Genomic DNA, 19,286 nt, shown 5'->3' with positions numbered 1-19,286 from the left:
TATTTTGTACAAAATGTCCTATGTACAGAATAAAAAAAAGTTCATAGAAACAGCAAAAATAGGTAAGTGGCATAATTATTTTTCTTTAGAAAATATCTGTAACCTGATGCTTTAGTGAAATGTTAAGTACCGACGTATTTTTTAACATTTTGTAATTCAGAACTTTTTGTTTTGACACATTGTTTATGAAGAGAAACTTCATACACTTGCCATTTAATATGCTCTTTTATCTAATTTAAAAAAAAATCTCTAAAGATGGTGTATTATACAGACTAAATAAAGAACCTGTGAATTTTATTGCTCATCATGACACTAAATGTAGCCATGATGTCGGGCAAGCTGGTCCTGACCGTTAGCAGGTGACAGTCAGGGGCAGGGCAGCCACGCCAGGGGCACTGGCCGGGGGCACGCGTCCCTTACTTGACCCAGGCCGGGCGCCCACTGGGCTGCCCACTCCGGCGAGGTCTCTCCGGAGCCTCCCACAAGCTCCCTGTTCACTCCTCTGATGGGGACAGGAGAGGTGACTTGTTATCGACCACCTCTCTTTTTTTATTTACTTTTTTTTGGAGGGGGAATTAGGTTTTTTTTGTTTGTTTGTTTGTTTTTTTATTTAATGGAGGTACTGGGGTGAACCCAGGACCCCGTGAATGCCAAGCACGCGCTCTACCGCTCCCCTCAGCCGCCTCTCGTTTTGCAAGTAGGCAAGTGTGAAGCAGAATACAGTAGATAGAAGTGGAATTATTTGAGCCCTAACTGTGGTGCCTAAAATTGCTCTTGGAGAGACATTAAAGTCGTACGAACATGGGCTCTGAGAATAGGAGTTTGGAATCCTGGTTGATCCACCCCCTTACTGGGCAGCGTGCGATCCTCACCTACACTGTTAGCGCAGGGTCACTGAGAGCGGGCCCAGAATAAAGCCCCTCCGTCATCGCGAGGACACCCTCCCCACCCAGGTGCGTTTGGTTGGCTTTCCAGCAGGTGGGCTGTGATGGTGCCCCTCGCTTTCCTTGCTTGTCAGACGTCCCTGTGACTAGCCCCCCCACCGTGGCAGAGGTGCAGAAGTTGTCCTTGGAGCTGGGGTGCAGTGGCGCGTGTCTGGTGACGGGGTTTGAGGAACCACACACACCCCATTCCCTGGGGGCATCAGGAGACACTTCAGCTCTGGTGCAGCCCAGAGTCTGCTGTGTCCTTAGCCGGGCCTCCCTTGTCTCCTGTCCTGAAACCGGGGAGAAGCTGCAGTGTCCAGCAACTTCTGACGGCGTGAGAGTTCTGGCGAGAACTTAGGGGACAGAGCAAGGCCAGCTTCATGCCTCTCTCGTTCCAGGGTGGCGAGAGGCCGCAAAGCAGAGAGGAGCGGGCCGGCGACTCCCTCCCGGGATCTGTCAGCCGCGAGCAGCAGTGACATGACAGCGACTGACTTCTTGCCCCATCTTCAAGCCGGGGCTGTCGTGGGGGCCTCGCTGGCCTGTGTCAGCCTCCTTCATTCTCACGACCCACCGCGGTCTTTGCCTCTGTCTTCCTCTCCGACAGAGGAGGGAATAGGCAAGGCTAAGTCGCTCGCCCGGGACACAGCAGGGACAAAACCAGGGACACAACCAGGGCTGAGTGGAGCCAGATGTCAGTCCAAGTGGTGAGCCTGGGGTCCAAGCCAAGCCCCACCGCGCTGCGCCGCAGAAACCCCGGGACGTGCTGGGGGCGGCCAGGAGCGCTAGCAGGGGCTCCGGGTCACTGGAGAACCACCAGGGCCTTCAAGGTCAGGCATGGGGCCCGAACACGACTCCAAGCTGGAAGAACCCCATGTGTGGTTTCACATGAGATTTCACTGGAGGGGGAGTGGCTTCCAACTGCCACTGAGGTGAGCTCCTACAGGTGGAGGGACAGGGGTCCTCCCCGCTCCGTCTGGCCTGTGTGTCTCACGTCTTCCTGCTGTTTACTCAGACGGTAGGTAAATCCCCAGAACTCGGCGGGAAGGACCCAAAACTCCCCCCTCACCGTTTTTTCCATCCCAGGTCCACCTGATCACTCCCCCAGCCTGGTTTGGTTTACCCCTCTGGTGCTTTCAGAGAAGTAACTATAAACGGGAGCTGAACTGGGCCTTACGACTTGTTGATTTTTGTAGCCTGAAGCGTTACTTCCCGTCCCTCACAAGGATTTTTTGACCCATCTTTTTTTTTTCCAGTTAGTGGGTACAGTGGACTCACAGCTCTGTACAAGTCTGTGTCCTGCGGTGATCTGCCACTTGTGAATAGTGAAGTGGTTCCTACAAGAAGTTTAGTTAACATTCAGCTCCTCCCATAGTTACAAAAAAACTTAATCCCTGTAATAAAAGCAGCCAATAACAGACACGTTTTTTTCACTTTATTTTTTATTGAGTTATAGTCTTTTTACAATGTGTCAAATTCCAGGGTAGAGCACAATTTTTCAGTTATACATGAGCATGCATACATTCATTGTCACATTCTCTTTCTCTGTGAGCCACCACAAGATCCTGTATATATTTCTCTGTGCTACACAGTACAATCTTGTTTATCTATTCTACATTTTGAAATCCCAGTCCCTTCCCACCGCCTGTCCCCCTGGCAACCACAAGTTTGTATTCTGTGTCTATGAGTCTGTTTCTGTTTTGCATTTATGTTTTTTTTTTTAGATTCTGCATATAAGCGATCTCATATGGTATTTTTCTTTCTCTTTCTGGCTTCCCTCACTTAGAATGACGTTCTCCACGAACATCCATGTTGCTGCAAATGGCGCAATAACAGACACTTTTGTTGAACACTCAGCACGACTGGGACGGAGTGAGATTCCTGAGGCCAGGAAACCAGTTAAGCTTCAAGGGACCCCCTGGAGTGATGTGTGTGGTCTGCTTTTATCACGTAGGGAAACAGCTTTTATCAAACAGGTCTGAGTCCCAGAAGTGTCCCCACACACACCTCACCCTGACACGCTCGCACTGGCTCCACACAGTCAGAATGTGGACACGACCGGGCACCAGGCCGGGGCAAGGTGGGGCAGCCCCAGCCCTGAAATGTAACACTGAGAAGTGGGTCCATGGCTGACCTCTCCGGGGTGGTGCCCTTATCAGTGCCTTCATTTCTGTCTCCGGATGCACCTTGTAGAAATCTGCCTCAAACTAGCTATAAGCGAAGGGGCCCCCGCGGGCCCGAGAGTGCGCAGTCTGGTCTCGGGCTGGGCGTCCTGCACGAGGCGGGGACAGAGCCCCAGGGAGCCTGCGTCCAGGCCTTCCTGAGGACAGGCTCCTCGTCAGAGGTCGCCCGCGGTGAGCGTCTCGGGCTTCGGGGCCACGAGGCCTGGCTGCCCAGGGCGGCCACGCTCACCGGCTGGTCCGGAGCCCAAGCTGATAGCACATGTGCTTCGTGTTGCTCGTGAACGAGTTGTTCCAGGCGTTCTTTTTTCCGGTGTCAGAGTCCAGGTGATTCCACAGGGAAAGTTTTGCTGGGGAGCCTGGGGGGCTGCCTCCAGGGCGGTTTCTTCCTGAGTTTGGATACAAAGCCCGCAGCGGAGGATGAATTCCAGCAAAGCCCAGCGCCGGGCGGGCAGGCCATCAGTACGGCTGGTGGAGGAGAGACACCGGCTTCCTCGGCCGCTGTGCTCAGCCTGGCGCTTTGGAGACTGATGGTGGGAGGGCTGTGTCCCCTGGGCCTCCCTTGGGTCCAGCGGTTCCCTGGAAGGACTCACCGCAGGAAGCAGAGCTATTGTACTCGTGGTGACAAGTGACGTCCGCAAAAGGAGCCAGGTGGAAACCAGCAGCAGGAAGAGATGCTCACGTGGGCGAAGCTCCCACTGCCCCTCCTCCCTGCCACGGGGTGTCCATGACCTTTACGCGGCTGACCTGGCGCCCAGCCCCTCCAAAGGTGGAGCTGACACTGTGCGGCCCAAGCCCCCCACCCAACTCCCACTGGGGGCGCAGACTATCCAGCGAGGCCCCAGGCCCCCAGTTAAACACAGGCACCCTGATCAGGCAGGACATTCCGGGGCCTCGAGGCGACCCTCCGGGAGCTGGAAGCGAGGGGCAGACGTCTGTGCGGCGGCGCGAGGCCTCGGGGACACAGCGCCTCGCCCGGCCCGAGCTGGGAGCAGAGGGCTTCGTCGCCCGGCCGGCCGCGGTGGGCAAGCGGCCTCTGACTACGAGCTGCTCGCACCGCACCACACGCCTCCAGTGAGAGGAGGGGGCTCCCGGCTGAATGGGAGGAGGCCTGCTTTCCGGGAGGCCTGCTTTCCATTTACCCTGCTTAGAAACAGGGGCCTCCAGACGCGAGACGGGGCAGCGCAGAACCTGTGGAACCGGGACCGGCCTCCGTCCCCCAGGAGCAGGCGGCTCCGGAGCTGGCCGTGGCTGAGAGGGGCGCGACTCAGGGTCGGAGCGCGCGGGCACCGTGTCCCTCGCTCCCGAGGCATCTGGAAGGGGCCGGCGCGTGAAGGGTGTGCTGCGGGGGAGCGAAGGTAACCGGCCGTCTTGGCTGCCGGCCTCGCAACGCAGGGGCCGGGCAGCGCCTCCGGGGCGGGAGCCTCGCTCGCTCGTCCGGAGGCCGCTGAGCGCGCGGGCGCGTCGCCGCCCCGGGGCCCGTCCGCGGCGGGAGCGCAGGCCTCCTTGCCTCCCGGGGCCTTCTGCCCGGAGACGGACGCGACTTCACCCCCTCGCGAGCCGCTTCTGGGTGAGGATACCCGGGTCCAGGGAGGCCCGCCGAGGTCCGGAGCGGAAGCCGCGCCTCCCGGTTCCTGGCCCCTTGCTCGGGCTGACCTGGTGCGGCGGCGAGGCCCCCAGTCTGCCCCACCTGAGCTGACGTTGTCGGGTGTCTGACGGCTACACACGGTCCCCGCTGCCAGCCTGCACGCCGGTGCTGGGTGTGACAAAGTGTGCACGACCCCGTCAAGATTAAAGGGCAACAGGGCCGGTTCCTGTCCAGGAAAACACTGTCCCTTACCTGACAGGCTCTTCCTCCACTCTTGGCATTAAACCTTCGTGAAACGGCAACACAAACGGCAGGGAGACAAAAATGTGTACCCGCCCCGCCCCGGAAAAAAGTGGTAATACGGCCATCTGCCTCCCGACCTGTGGAATCTGCAGTTGTAGGAACCCCTGGTCTAATTCGAAATCCTTGTTTAAGGAAAATGGAATAGACCCAGAGAAGGGAGCGGACAGAACTAGCGGACGCTGGCGCCCGCACCCTCCACTGTGCGGATGTAATGAGGTCTCAGTTGGGGGGGGGGTCCTCCTTTGTGGTACCGGCTACTTGAATTCTTTCTAGGTTGTCAAATTTTTTAATATCTCTGGGAAAATGCCCACATGAAATAGTTACTTGAGATAGGCAACAAGCTTCATGTGGAAATGTTTTTACTTTAACACGTAAAAATGTAGGTATTCCCTGAACAGGAAACAATTCCCCATATTAACGCCTAAGTTTCTCAGAACGTTTGGGAAGAGCTTTCTGGAATCATCTTCAGTCCGTTGTACAGGATGTACCAGAGATGCTCACTTATAACCATACATTTTCTATTTTAAAAAAAAAAAGACATATTTTTCACCAGTTGACTTTGCAAAACGTCGGTATTAAAAAAAATAATCCAGATCAAACCCAGGCCCCCAGTGAAGACTTGACCCAAGTGAACAGCGGGCAGAATTCTGAGGACAGGTGTCTGTGGGCGTGTGGGCGCCAGGGCCTCTGGGTGCCTGGGACGGTCCTGACACCCCCAAGCAGAGGGGCCACACCTGCCTGCCACCTCCCAGCCACGGTCCTGCAAGCGTCTTCATTTTGGCATAGGCACTGCCGCCGCCACCGGTCTAACCTGGGCCCCCCAGCGTGGATTCTTCCCTCCGCTAAGATCCGTGAATCCTAGAGAACGCTCCTCCCAGAGGCATCTCTGTCCGTCTGCCTTGCCCCAGCCTCGCTCCCCGGCCAGCCCTCAGCTTCCATCATCCCCTGGACAGTGATGGCCTTCTCTCCAGAGCATCTTGAATCAGTGATCACGTCACCCTCTTGCTGAAAACCCTTGAGTGGCTTCACGTGGCACTTAGATAAAGCCTGAGCTCCTCGCCATGGACACAGGAGTCTCTCATCTGGCTCCTGCTGAACTCTGTGCTCCTCATGGTCAACGTGTTCCATCGCTGGCGTCCCTCTCTCACCTGACAGCCTCTTTCCCACCTCAGGGCCTTTGCACAGGCTGTCCTTGCCCACCCCATCCCCCACCCCCAAAGGACCTGGCCAACTTCTTTTTATCCTGTGGGTCTAAACTGCAGCGTTTTCTCCTGCAAGGGATCTTCGCTGATCACCGTCCAGGGGGGCACCCCGTGACTCTCTCAGCCCGACCCCCGGTTTCCTTCGGAGCCCTAATACAACCTCAGTTAAGACCCTCCACCATCAGACAGGGACCTCACCTGCTTTCTCATGCGTGTCCCTGGTGCAGACAGGACACTTGGCTCACTTTGTCAAGAGAATGGAGGCACAGAGGGCTGCGATACAAGCGGGGCAGAGCCGTGGGGACAGGAAACCCGCTTATCCCATCTCAGTGTTTACGGGATGTGCCCAACAGTGACGGAGGTGATACTCTACAGACACCCTGCTTCCACAGAACTGAGACGGTCCGCCAGGTAAGGACCACGCCCGGGAGAGGGTGGGTGCCGCAGGGGGAGCTTCGCACTGGGCTTCCCCCTAGTGAGTGTGGAGAATGTCCTAAGCAAAGCAATGTGTACAAAGACCCAGGGATGGGGGAGGCTGAAGTTTTGCTGGAGCTAAGGTGTCACTGGAGGGGCCGTGGAAAGTGGCCACAAAATGAGACTTTTGCCAGGCCAGCTCACCGAAGAATTTGGTGAGACCACGGAAGGCACAAGCCAGCTTCTTTGGGGTGACGGGGAAACTCACTGACTTGTGATAGTGACTACCCAACTGTGTATGTCTGTCAAAACTCACAGAACAGTAAACTTTAAAAGTGCAAATTTATTTAACCCAATAAACTTGCCTTAAGTAAACAAGCAAAAACAATTTTACATTATAAAAACATAAAATTGGGTCCAGTGACCTGATGGTAGAGCACGGGTTAGTCTAAAAAGAAAGCAGAGTGTCACCACAACAAGAAAATTCTCATCGTTCTGAAAGTCATAATTTACTTGAAAATTTAATTTTTTATTGAAGTGTAACTGACTTACAATATTATATTAGTTTCAGGTGTATGAGACAGTGATTCAGTACTTTTATACATTACAGAAGGATCACCAGGGTCTGTCAGCATGCAGTGATTACAGTATTACTGATTATATTCCCCATGCTGCACAGAAATTAATTTTGAATAGAAGTTTTTAAAAGCCAAAAGTAGGAATTAAGAAATCTTTAAAAAGTAGAAATTAGTGAGTTAAGGGGGGGGGAGGGATAAATTGGGAGTTTGGGATTTGCAGACACAAACTACTAAAATAGATAAACAGCAAGGTCCTACTGTATATAGCACAGGGAACTACATTCGATACACTTGTAATAGCCTATAATGAAAATGAACATGAAAAGGAACATATTTGTGTATCACTGAATCACTATGCTGTGCACCAGAAATTAACACAACATTGTAAACTGACTATACTTCAATTAAAAAAATTTTAGTAACATTTTAAAAAAGAAATTAGTTAAGTTTGAAACCAGAAAAAAAAGTGAAAGTGACAGATTACTTGTCTTAAAAATCAACAAATAAATGAATCACCAGCCAATCTAACCTTTTAGAGTGAATCCCCAAATATCCAAAATAAAAAATGACAAAAGAATAACCATTTATACAGATGAAATGTTTTAAAGTCATAAGAGACTGCTTTGTAGGAAAGTCAATTTGAAACCTATTTTAAATGGATAATTATATAGGAGAATATACCCCAAACTGACCCCAGCTAAGATAGAAAATCAAAAGGGAATTATTGAAAAACAAATTTTTGAAGAAATTCCCCTTAATAAGAGAACCATGACATGTTAATCAGGGTTCTCCAGAGATACAGAACCAGCAGGCTGTGCAGAGGGAGACAGAGAGGCAGAGACAGTGGGAGAATGTGAGTGAGTGAGATGGATTTGGAGGAACTGGCTCATGTGAATACGGAATCTGGTAAATTCAGACCTGCAGGGGGAGCTGGCAGCCTAGAGACCCAAGGAAGAGCCAGGGTCACAGTGAAGCCTGAGAGCCACCTGCCAGCAGAATTCCCTCTTGCTTGGGGGAGGTCAGTCTTTGATTCTATTTAGACCTTACACTAGTTAGACACGGCCCACCAGCCTTATGGAGGGCAATCTGCTTTACTCAAAGTCTGCCATTTAAATGTTAATGTCATCTGAAAACACCCCAACTGCAACATCTGGAATCAGTTTTGATCACATACTGGGGCACCGTGGCCCAGCCACATTGCATAAAATTCACCATCACTCCCTTCCCTGGCCAACTTGGCTCCCACGTTGTCTCCTTAACCCAAACTTTGTCTCCAAATTAGGACAATAAAAGTTTGTAATTCCACCAAACACAATACCACTCTCCTCCATGCAGTCTACCAGAAAGCAGGAAAGTGCTCAAAAAATGAGGGGGACATGTTAAAAGGACACCAGAGCCAACTTGAAGGGACTCTCACTGCTCAAATCCACGATAATCAGAGCACCAATGTAAATAGTGAGATATCAGATTACAACCCACTGAGTAGGATTCGTGAGTCCATACGAATGAAACGAATGGATGAACAGAAAACTCTCTCAGGGAGAAGGGAAAGCTCTTCCTGCAGTAGCATGCCACCTAGTAGGTGTGGAAGGGATGGTGGGAATAGATCACTCCTGTGAGGCAACCACCATAGTGGTTTCTGATTCGCACAGAGGCATCAGTGGGCAGGAAGGCATGCGGGTGGGTGTTTGCTGGTGTAACAGTGGAATCTCTCCACAAAATGCTGTTCAGTATGAAGCAGGACATGGTGGCCTGGCTGGTGACTGAGCTTTCGTGGCCATCGGTGGACCAGGAGGACACCAGGAATGGCACCTGGAGAAAAACCCACATCAGCTCTGTGGTCTCTCTGCCGAGAATGCAGGGCTGCATCTGGTCACAAGGAACCATCCACTGGGCCCGGGTGGAGGGTCGTCTTATGCAACAGAGGCTCGGCTTCTGCAAGACTGGTAAGGACCCAGAGGAACAGAAAGGCTGAGGAATGGCTCCAGACCCACGGGGGTTGGTGGGACGTGACTGCTAACTGCAGTGGGTGTTCCTGGACCAGGAAGGAGAGGCCTGAGAACAGGCTGGTGCCGTGTGGGTGGGCTCTGACTTCGGCTCAGTTGTTACCATTTTTAATTGCTGGTACAGGTGAAGTGGGATGTGTTTTGTGCAGGCATCCTCAGTGAACTTGTCTATTTTTTAATGGAAGTATAGTCATTTTACAATGTTGTGTCAGTTTCTGGTGTACAGCATAATGTTTCAGTCTTCCATATACACACGTATATTCCTCTTCATACTCTTTTTCATTATAGGCTATCACAAGCTGTGGAATATAGTTCCCTGTGCTGTACAGTATAAACTTGCTGTTTGTTTTATATCTAGTAGTTAATCTCTGCAAATCTCAAACTCCCAATTTACCCCTCTACCCCCACTTTACCCCCTGGTAACCACAAGTTTGTTTTCTATGTCTGTGAGTCTGTTTCTGTTTTAATTTGTATCTTTTTTTTTTTTTTAGATTCCAGATAAAAGTGGTATCATACTTTTTCTTTCTCTGTCTGACTTACTTCACTTAGTATGACAATCTCCAGGTCCATCCATGTTCTTGCAAATGGCATTATTTTATTCTTTTTCATCTCAGTGAATTTAGAAGTGTTGGGGCAGCATGTCAGGAAAAAATGATGCAGACCAACATCTGGAAGAGAGGGTGCATTAGCAGACGTGATACAGCGTCAGCATCGGGGGAACCTGGCCCATGAGGTGGGAGGAAAACACAGAAGCCAGAAGCAGCGCGTGTTTCAGCTGAGAGAGGGAGGAGGTAGGCGGCCAGGGAAGGAGCACCCACCGTGGGGCCGGGCTGTCGGACGTGGCTGTGACATCAGATAGAGACCCACGGGGTGTGGTAGAAGCAGAAGGGAAGGTGAGGACATGGAAAGGGAATGTCTCCACAGAGACATTTTGATGTTTAGGAAACCAGGAAACAGGACCTGCCACAGGTGTCTGGTCAATGGAGTTCTTACAAGTATGTTTGGGCACCGATGGACTAAGCCCATCCCAGTGTTTGTGGAGGAGACAGGGGCCTGGAATCCAGAGCACAAGCCAGGAGGTCTCAAACAGGAACAGGATAGATTATCCAAAGTAGTTGTCATATATATACAGTGGACTACCATTCAGCCATAAAAAAGAATGAAATCATGCCATTTGTAGCAACATGGTTGGACCTGGAGATCGTCACTCTAAGTGAAGTAAGTCAGACAGAGAAAGAAAAATGCCATGTGCCATCACTTATACATGGAATCTCAAAAGTGAGACAAATGAACTTATTCACAAAACAGAAACAGACTCACAGACATAGAAAACAAACTTATGGTTACCAGGGGGGAGAGAGGGAGGGAAGGGATAAGCTGGGAGTTAGCGATTAGCAGATACCCACTACTGTATATAAAATAGATATGCACTACTACTGCGCAGCACAGGGAACTACATAATACCTTGTAACAGCCTATAATGGAAAAGAATATGGAAAGGAATGTATGTATGTATAAGTGAATCACCATGCTGCACACCAGAAACTAACACATTGTAAACTGACTATATGTCAGTTTTAAAAAAGGCCAGATTATCTGTTTCAACAGAATGAGGGAAGGGAGGGAGAAAGAAGGCAGGGATACAGGTGTGTGGATTTGGGGTGGGTAGGTAGGGGGGTGGCCCTCTGCCTCTGTCAGTTTTCTCAGTGAATTTGCAATGTCCAGATGAAGCTGTGCTGGTGAACCTAGAGTGAAACCAATGCTGTGATTCTCTCTGGCCGCGCCTGGGTGCGGAGGCCCTGGGACCTCCCTTCACCTGCCTGCCCCCTCCTGGGTGTGGGGTGTGATTGGCCCCATTCTCCACGAAACCTACTCTCCCAAGGATGCTACAGGTGGTGACCCAGAATTCACAAGACGTAGCTGGACTTTCTGTCACTATAAAGGAGGAAAAAGAATCTGTTTCCTCTAACAGGGCCTCCCTTGGATTGCGTCCCTCTAAGTGGTGAAGAGACATCAAACAGGTCATGACCAAAATGCTCCACGGAGCTGCAGCTGGGACGGCCCACATCCACCTGTGGCAGCTTCCAGCTGTCCTGCAAAGGTGGGTTCTGGAGGTTTCCTGAAGCCCGCTGGGCTGGGCTGCAAGTCTGGCTCTATCCTCCTCCAAGCTCTCATCTGTGAAATGGAGATAGTGGTCTGGTCCTTGCAGATGTTTGGGAAGATGAAAGAAATGATCCTCTAAAGCAGGCAGAGAAAGCCCATCAGATGGCACCTGCTGTAATGATTGTAAGTGTCCCCACCCCATTTCACATCAAGAAAACAGGGGCTCCGAGAGGGAAGGGGGCTCGTCCACTGAGAGTTAGCCAGCCTGGTGGGATGAGCTCCACCCCACCGACCTAAGAAAGAAATTCAAATCGCAGTGGGGAGGCTGGGAGGAAACAGCACTTCCGTTGATTGTTGATGGCTATGCAAATTTGTATGACTCTTTGCAAGGGCAATGAGGTAATGTTTCAAATACTAAATATTAGAAACAGTTCAGTGGGTAGGGTATAGCTCAGTGGTAGAGCGCATGCTTAGCGTGGTCGAGGTCCTGGGTTCAATCCCCAATCTCTCCATTTAAAAAGAAAGGAAGGAAGGGAGAGAAAGAAAGAACTAAAACAAAAAAGAGCATTAAAAAAGAAGAAAAATGTTTAAAAATTTTTTTCTCTCCATCGACACTGCGAATCTGCTCCCAGGAATTTAGGCAACAGTAACACTTGCTGGAGAGGATGAGGCTGCGAGCTGGAGCCTGCGAGCTGCAGCGTCATTCTCCACGGTGAAAAGTGGTAAAAGCCACAGAGACATCACTAAATAAACAAAAGGGCATCCCGGGAACTGAGAGCTCCTGGCAGACACTTCTATTGCACCCTAAAATAGAATATGTGTACCATACACCATATATAAGGTCAGTGTGTGCATAAACTAGATAAATATTCCAAGGGCTTATATATATCTGGAATATGTGCAATGATTTTACAAGTGTACAGTCTTTTTTTTTTTTTTTTTTTTTCTTAATCGTGAGTCACGCGGCAGTGCGACCTTTGGAATCAGCCATGTCCCGCTGGCCTCTCTCAGGCCGCCACGCCGGCCCGCAGTCTCCCGCCTCGCCACCAGAGGGCGCGCGGAGCCCCAGCAGCGACCTCACCACCACCTCCCGGCACAGGGGGTGCCAGCCTGGAGCCTCCGCAGGCTCAGCTGTTTTTTCAGTCCCTGGCCGGACTGTTCTGTAAACGGAACGCTCTGTGCTTCTTGACATGCTCTCCCAGCATGTACATTCTAAAAGCCTTTAAATGAAGTTAACCTCTTGTGGGATGAGACACATAAACATGAACTGCGTTACATTTCCCCAGCCGACAGTCCTGGGTTCTTCAAAGCTAACGGAGGAGGAAGAACGGAAGTGACACTTCCTGAGCCCCTACAGCACGCTGGCTGTCCCTTTGCACACAGCATCTCGTCGAATTCTCTACAATTAGGTCGGTGTGGTTAACTCCCATTTTTCAGATGAGAACACTGAGATTCTGAGGGACTAAATGATTTACCCAAGCTCATGACAGAGTCACTGATTGAATCAGAATCCAAATGCAGGCCAGCAGGGTCCTAAGATTTTGCTTTGCCCTCTAGAGAGCCCGCACTTGTCCCCAAATTTATGGATGAAGAACATAAATCCAGTGTGTGTTGGCGGAGACCCTCCATCTGAATTCAGTTGTCCAGGCACCCAGAACATGCCCTTGCTAATGCTCCTCTGCCTTCACATCTGGTAGGTGCCCGGCTGTGACCAGTGCAGAAACACCGAGGCCTGGCAGCTCTCTCTGACTTGCCATGTTGTTCAAAAAAAAAAATAATAAATAAAGTTTAAAAAAAAAAAGCTTCCTCCCAGTCCTGTGCCTTCCCTGCCCAAAACCATCCAACCACCCAGTTCCACTCCTCAGAGGCAAACTTGCTTACTTTTCCAGAGATTATTTTATATGTATGTAAATCAACGTTTTTTCAGAGTTGCCATTTCCTACTATGGTGTCCCCTAAAACCCAAAGACAATGTCACCTAGCATTATTAGTACTACTATTACCCCCATGTCACAAAGACAAAACCTGAGACCTTGGGAGCTGGACTGAATTGCCGAAGGTCTCACAGCAGGACAGCCGAGGGTCTGTATCTAAGGATGGCTCTCTGACCTGGGCAGGCCCCTGGGTCGTGCTCTTCCCAGTGCCCCCTTAGTGTCTGTGTCACTCTCTCCTCAGTCTCCCCTGCCTCCCTTCTTTCCTGTTATCTTTCTCCTGGCTGCAATCACTTAGAAATCCTCACCTGCCTGGAGTGTTGCTAAATTTGAATCACAGGTGGGAGGACCTTAAAGACAGAGTCCAACCCCTACACTTTACAGACGGGCAAACTGATACCCAGAATAGCTCCTGCACATGGTCAGATTTCTACATCCAGCCTGGCTCAGCTTTCCGGCCTGTCTGCCCAACTCCCTCCCGCTCTTGCACTCTTCGCATAAACAGCCAGCCAGCTCTTCATGTGGGAGTATCGCTGGTTTTGCATCTTTCAAAAACACTCATCTCACAGGTCCGCACCTTCCTAGCAACACTCTTAAGGGTCAAAACGCTGGCCCTGCTCCCTTCTCTACTCTCCTCCTGCGACAGGCGGAATCTTTCCCACGCTGTTCCAACCCGCTGTTCCCCCTCTCACCCTGACTTGGTTATTAGTCTTTATCCTTCAGTCTCAGCCCTCCCTGGTGACCAATCCAGAGGTGCTCGCAGCTTTTCCCTCAGCTCCAACCTCACTGTCTCTCCCAGCTTCTATCCTGGGCTCTGTAGGAACAGTGCCTAGGCCTGTCTTGTTCACCACTGTCTCCAGTGTCCAGCGCTGTGCTCCACCCCTCCACCCCTAGTATATAGGCTCAATCAACGTTTGATGAACAGATGAACGAATGAACGGTCCGGCAGAGGGAAGTGCGTGATCCCAGGAGGGAGGTGTGCAATCAAAAGTTGTGCAGCGTTCGTTCCTGTGGAAGTAGGTCGAGATGCCTGCGGGGGGTAATTGGGAGAAATAAAGTTAAGCTTTTCTCTTCCATCTAATAAGCGCCTTGGGACATCTGCACCAGGCCGTGTGCTGACAGAGAGCACCCAGACGGGACCAAGTGCCACCCCGTCAGTCCTGTGAGGAGTTCTCAGCACTTGAGTCCGATGAAAGCCCCCCCTCCACAGAAGCACCTGCACAGCCTGTTCTGCACATAGTCCGGCGGGGAGCACAGCTCTCACAAGTCCACTCAAGGACCACGGCTTAAGCACCCCTAGTCTAGGTGGAACCAGCAAAATCAAATGAGTGCTTGGAGCACGAGCCAGCCTGCGACAGAAGTGAGGAAGGAACCCAGGGCTTCAGAACACATCGCGGGGACAAGGCCTCAGAGGCAAGGAAGGGACGGCGATGGGAGGCCCTCGGGTCCACACTGAGAAACTCGTCCCATTCTCCAGACAGAGGGAGACAAGGAAAACTTTCAGGCGAGGAGCACCCCAAACTCCAGGCCGGCTCAGCAAGATGACGCAGGCGGCGCGCGAGGCCGCGCCTACACGCGCCTACCCCGCCCGCGCCCGGTGCATTGTGGGGCTTACAGTCACCATCCGGGCACCGGTCTCGCGAGCGAGCGAGATTCACGCGGATGACAGAGATTGGGCGGGCAGGGGATGACAAGGCTTCCACTCCTGGGAGCAAGAGTCCCGCCCCCCGACCGGGATGGACCAATCCCAAGGCCTCTCCTTCCGGGCCTCGGGGATTGGTCCGAGAGCGCACATGATCCAGCGCACGTGACCAAGGCGGCGGCGTCTTTGAGTCGAGTTAGTATCCGCGGCGGAGAAGGGCCTTAGAGACCCAGACTCGAAACCAGGGTTCCGGACAGCGAAGCTCGCGGCCTGTCGGCCGAGTCTCGACCTCCACACGGGGCGACAGCAAGTCGGGTTCGAATAGTTGCTAAATTAAAAGCCCGCCTAAAACGTGAGCTGTACCTCAGTTCCCTCGCCTGTGAAATGGGTACAGTGTTGGCAGAAGAACAAGGTTGCCGGAGGCCCATGTGAGGCTAGGGGCGTGGAAATGCACTGCCCAGTAGGAAGCGGGCCGAGTGCCTGGCGGGACTCAGCGGCCCTGGGGAGCGGGCACGCGGTTGCATCTACCCAGAAAGGTGACCGTGGTTCGCGGGTTGAGCAGAGCAGAGACCCCTGCCTTGGCTGACTTCAGCGACCAGTCGTCCATGGTGGGTATGTGGCGGACCTGCGCCCTCTAGGTGCCGACCGCTTGACTTTTGTTGTCTTAACTAGATCTTTACAACAGCGGTGAGGGGGTCAGTGTCATAGAGGGCGAGACTTTGCTGAGGCTGCACAGCCTGAAAGTGAAGGAGCCACCCTTGGTTGTAGGCGTCAACCTGCTCAACCGCAGACCTTCCATGAGATGGCTCTTGCGCCCTGAGGGGGCGTATGCAGCACCTCCAGAAGGGGCTTAGCCCTAGTCCGTGGGACCCCCACCTATCACTCCTGTTCCTAGCCTTGAAACGGGGTTCCGTTTTCCTGATCAGACCCAGTGTCTGGAAAACCTTAACGGGTTCGTGGCCTTATGGGACCATAATTAGGATGCTGGTACCGCGGGCCTAGAGATGCGGTTTTCACCGCCCAGGGAGGGGCTGCCCCTGAGCTGACTAGGCATGGCCGCCGCCTCAGAATGCTCCCCTCGCCCCCACCCCGAGTACCAGAGCCACCCACCGCCCCAGCAGGATGCCTGTTCCTCCAGGAGGAGGGGCTTTCCAACAGATGTCGTCACAACAACCCCAGCCTCACTTTCTTTTTTAATACTTTTTGGGGGTTGGAGAGTTTTGGATTTACAAAAAAAATGAGAGTACAAAGTATTCATACTCCCGGGGCACACACGCATACACAGTTTCCTTTATTATTAACATCTTACATCGGTGGCCCATTTGCTACAATTGATGAAACAATATCGATACGTTATTGTTAACTAGAGTCTCAGATTTTCTGTTTTTCCCTGGTGTGTTTCTTCTGTGTCAGGATACTGTCAGGGATACTGCATGACAAGTGATTTTCCACCTCACTTTTTTTTCATTCTGAAGGTGCAGTGCTGAGAGAGGAGGTTAAAGAAACACAGAATTGCTTAACATTTCCTTGGCTTTAAGTCTGAGTAAATGCTAGGGAGGGGGATGCCGCTTGTGGCTGCATTTTGGTGGTGTGGCTGACAGGTGACAGCCCAGTGGGGCGCTGGGTCCTTGGACAAGGTGGGCCCCTAAGGAGGAGCTTCCCCCCAGAGTGCTCCTTCCCAGAGCTGCCCCTCAGGCTGGAGTCCTGGGAGTTAGTTTAGAGAGAGAATCTCTGTGTGGGGTGATGAAAACATTCTGGACGTGGATAGTGGTGATGGTTGCACAAATGTACTTAATGCCGCTGATGGGGGTACTGGCAGTTCCCCTGTGCTTGGTGCTACACTGGGGACTGAAAAAGGCAGCCCACGCCCTCCTGGTGGTTAAAAGGCTCTGGACACGGGCAGCATCTGAGTTTGAACTCCTCCTCTGCCTCTTGCTACCTGTGAGACCTTAAGCAAGTTATTTCTGCTTTCAACTCTGTTACCCCATCGTCAGTCCACACCGGTCACTGCGGGCCCCCCGGCCCCATGGTGTTGTGCCGCTGCTCCCATCCTCAAGAGCCTTTCTGGCCAGCCTGCCTCGGGGACCCTGTCACTTGGCTGCACCCCCTGTATTGCTCGCTGGGGCCTCACGGGCAGCTGGCCCGGGACCCCATCACCTGCCTCTCCACTCCAGCCCGGGGGTCTTCCTGTGGCCCAGGATGTCTCACCACACCCTGCTTCTCCAGGACACTTTGCCCCCAGGGGAGACTCCAGTCCTTTTTTCCTCCTTGTTTTCCCGAGGGCTTGGACTGTGGGGAAAAACTAAAGCCCAAAAGACCCACAGGCACCTTCTGCTCTCAGTCCTAGGGCATCGGGCCTAGGCCAGCTCCTGCTTGCCGGGGGGCAGGAACAGGAAGACAGAGGGAAGATGTCAGTGCAGACGGTCCTGCTCTGCCCGGTTCCCGCAGGCAAGATTCTAGTTAAGTAACACCAATCCCCCAGCACAGTTCTGATCCCAGTGACCGCAGCGTGTTCACCTGAGTAACCGTGTCAAGTACCAAGTGCTGCGGGCTACTCAGCCCGCAGACCGATAGCAGACGTGCCAGAGCCACCTCCTGACGCGACGCTGCCTTCAAAGCCATTGGTCACCCCGCACCTGCTCCTCAGTTCCCAGGCAGCCGTGATCAACCCACTTTCCATGCTACGTAAAGGCATCACTGGCCAAAAGGTGAACGTGCAGGAGAGGCACAGAGCGCTAATAGCGCTGAGAGGGCCGCTCGGGGGGAGCAGTGACTGGGCCCTGGGAGGAAGCGCTGACAGAGAGGTCGCAGACTCTGCCGCGGCTCCAGAAATGGACACGCGTGGCCGGAGGAACCTGGTGACGCAGCGTGTGGACATGAGTGAGGACGGTGACGAGAAGGATGAATATGCCTCGAGGAGGTGGTCCCAGCAGAAAACTTCACGGTAAAGGGCTCAGAGGTGTTTCAGTCACTGACAGTGCAAAGATCATGGTGGAGGCTGATCCAGACCTAGGAAGGAGAAGACCCTTCACCGCAGGGGAGGGAAGACATCGCCCCTGTTGTAAGTTACACAGTGAGCAGAAGGCGAGCTCTGTTCCAACTACTGTTGACAAGTTTTTTTTTTAATCATAGAATACTATTATTGGAGCATCTGCACCCTTAAAGAATTTTATTTTAACTTAAAATATATAAAAGAAAAGTATGTTTATATATAAAACCTTATTCATGTATTTGCCAATTGTACTAGATACATAGCTGCTTTCAACCCTCATTTAACCCCTTATCTATTTGCAGAGCTTGGAAAACTTAAGGAAAAAAATCTATGTTTCCCAGACTCTCTTGCAGTATAGTTGATTAAAATGTTTCTGGTGTACAGCACAGTGATTCAGTTGTATATTCCGTTCCGTATTCCTTTTCATTATAGGCCATTACAAGGTATTGAATATAGTTCCCTGCGCTCTACAGTAGGTCCTTGTTGTTTGTCTATCTTATATATAGTAGTTAGTATCTGCAAATCCCAAACTCCCAATTTATTCCTCCCCACCCCCCCATAACCATAAGTTTGTTTTCTATATCTGTGAATCTGTTTGTTTCATAAATAAGTTCACTTGTGTAATTTTTTTATTCCACATATAAGTGATATCGTGGTATTTTTCTTTCTCTGTCTGATGTACTTCACTAGTATGATCATCTCTAGGTCCATCCATGTTGCTGCAAATGGCATTATTTTTCATGGCTGAGTAGTATTCCATTGTATAGATATACCACATCTTTATCCAGTCATCTCTCAATGGGCATTTCGGTTGCTTCCATGTCTTGGCCATTGTAAATAGTGCTGCTATGAGCACTGGGGTGCATGTGTCTTTTTGAATTAGAGATCTCTCTGGATATATGCCCAGGAATGGGATTGCTGGAGCATGTGGTAAGTCTATTTTTAGTTTTTTAAGGAATCTCTGTACTGGCTATACCAAAGAGATTACATTTTGCCATTAAACACACCCATGCAAGCCTTGGGAGGTAATCGTTCCCAGGAGATTAGGAGAATGGGTGGCAAGGAGGCTCTGGCAGCAGCTGGAGCCACATCCCACTGCCTGGTCACCTGCTTTGGGCTGCAGGCAACCAGACAGGAGCAAGCCCCTGACTTCTTATGACAACTGTGGCAGTGGAGCCTTAAGCACTGTTCGGAGGCAGCCCCTGATGTCTGTGCCTCTTTGCATCTGACTCCCTCTATGAAATCCCTTTCTACTTGAGATACCTGGAATCTTCTGGGCAGAATGCTGAATGAGCTAGTCAACCATGGCTTTTATATAAAGCCTGGAGCCTTCCGTTCAGGGAAGGGTCCCCTAATAGAAATGCCACACGGTCTTTCCTGCACAGCCCGCACCCCCATCACAGATCACGTACCATTTCCAGTCTC

The 19,286-nt window shown here is 51.6% G+C and overlaps 1 long non-coding RNA gene across 4 annotated transcripts; it reads left to right on the top strand.

Annotated features, from left to right (window-relative positions):
* The first annotated feature begins 3,888 nt into the window (after nt 1-3,888).
* Nucleotides 3,889-18,242, top strand: LOC105079940 (uncharacterized). 4 transcript variants are annotated; one of them, XR_012507335.1, is made up of 4 exons: nt 3,889-6,607; nt 8,920-9,134; nt 11,167-15,477; nt 17,211-18,242. It is a non-coding gene; the product is annotated as an uncharacterized LOC105079940 (long non-coding RNA). The 4 variants fall into 4 exon arrangements; XR_012507334.1 differs by having other exon boundaries at nt 16,345-18,242; XR_836313.3 differs by having other exon boundaries at nt 3,892-6,607; nt 11,167-11,480; nt 11,930-18,242.
* The last annotated feature ends 1,044 nt before the right edge of the window (nt 18,243-19,286 follow it).

Source organism: Camelus bactrianus, chromosome 6 (genome assembly GCF_048773025.1).
Source record: "Camelus bactrianus isolate YW-2024 breed Bactrian camel chromosome 6, ASM4877302v1, whole genome shotgun sequence".
In the NCBI taxonomy this organism is placed as follows: domain Eukaryota; kingdom Metazoa; phylum Chordata; class Mammalia; order Artiodactyla; family Camelidae; genus Camelus; species Camelus bactrianus.
The sequence above is the reverse complement of the archived record's forward strand: the minus strand, read 5'-3'. Positions and strand labels throughout refer to the sequence as shown.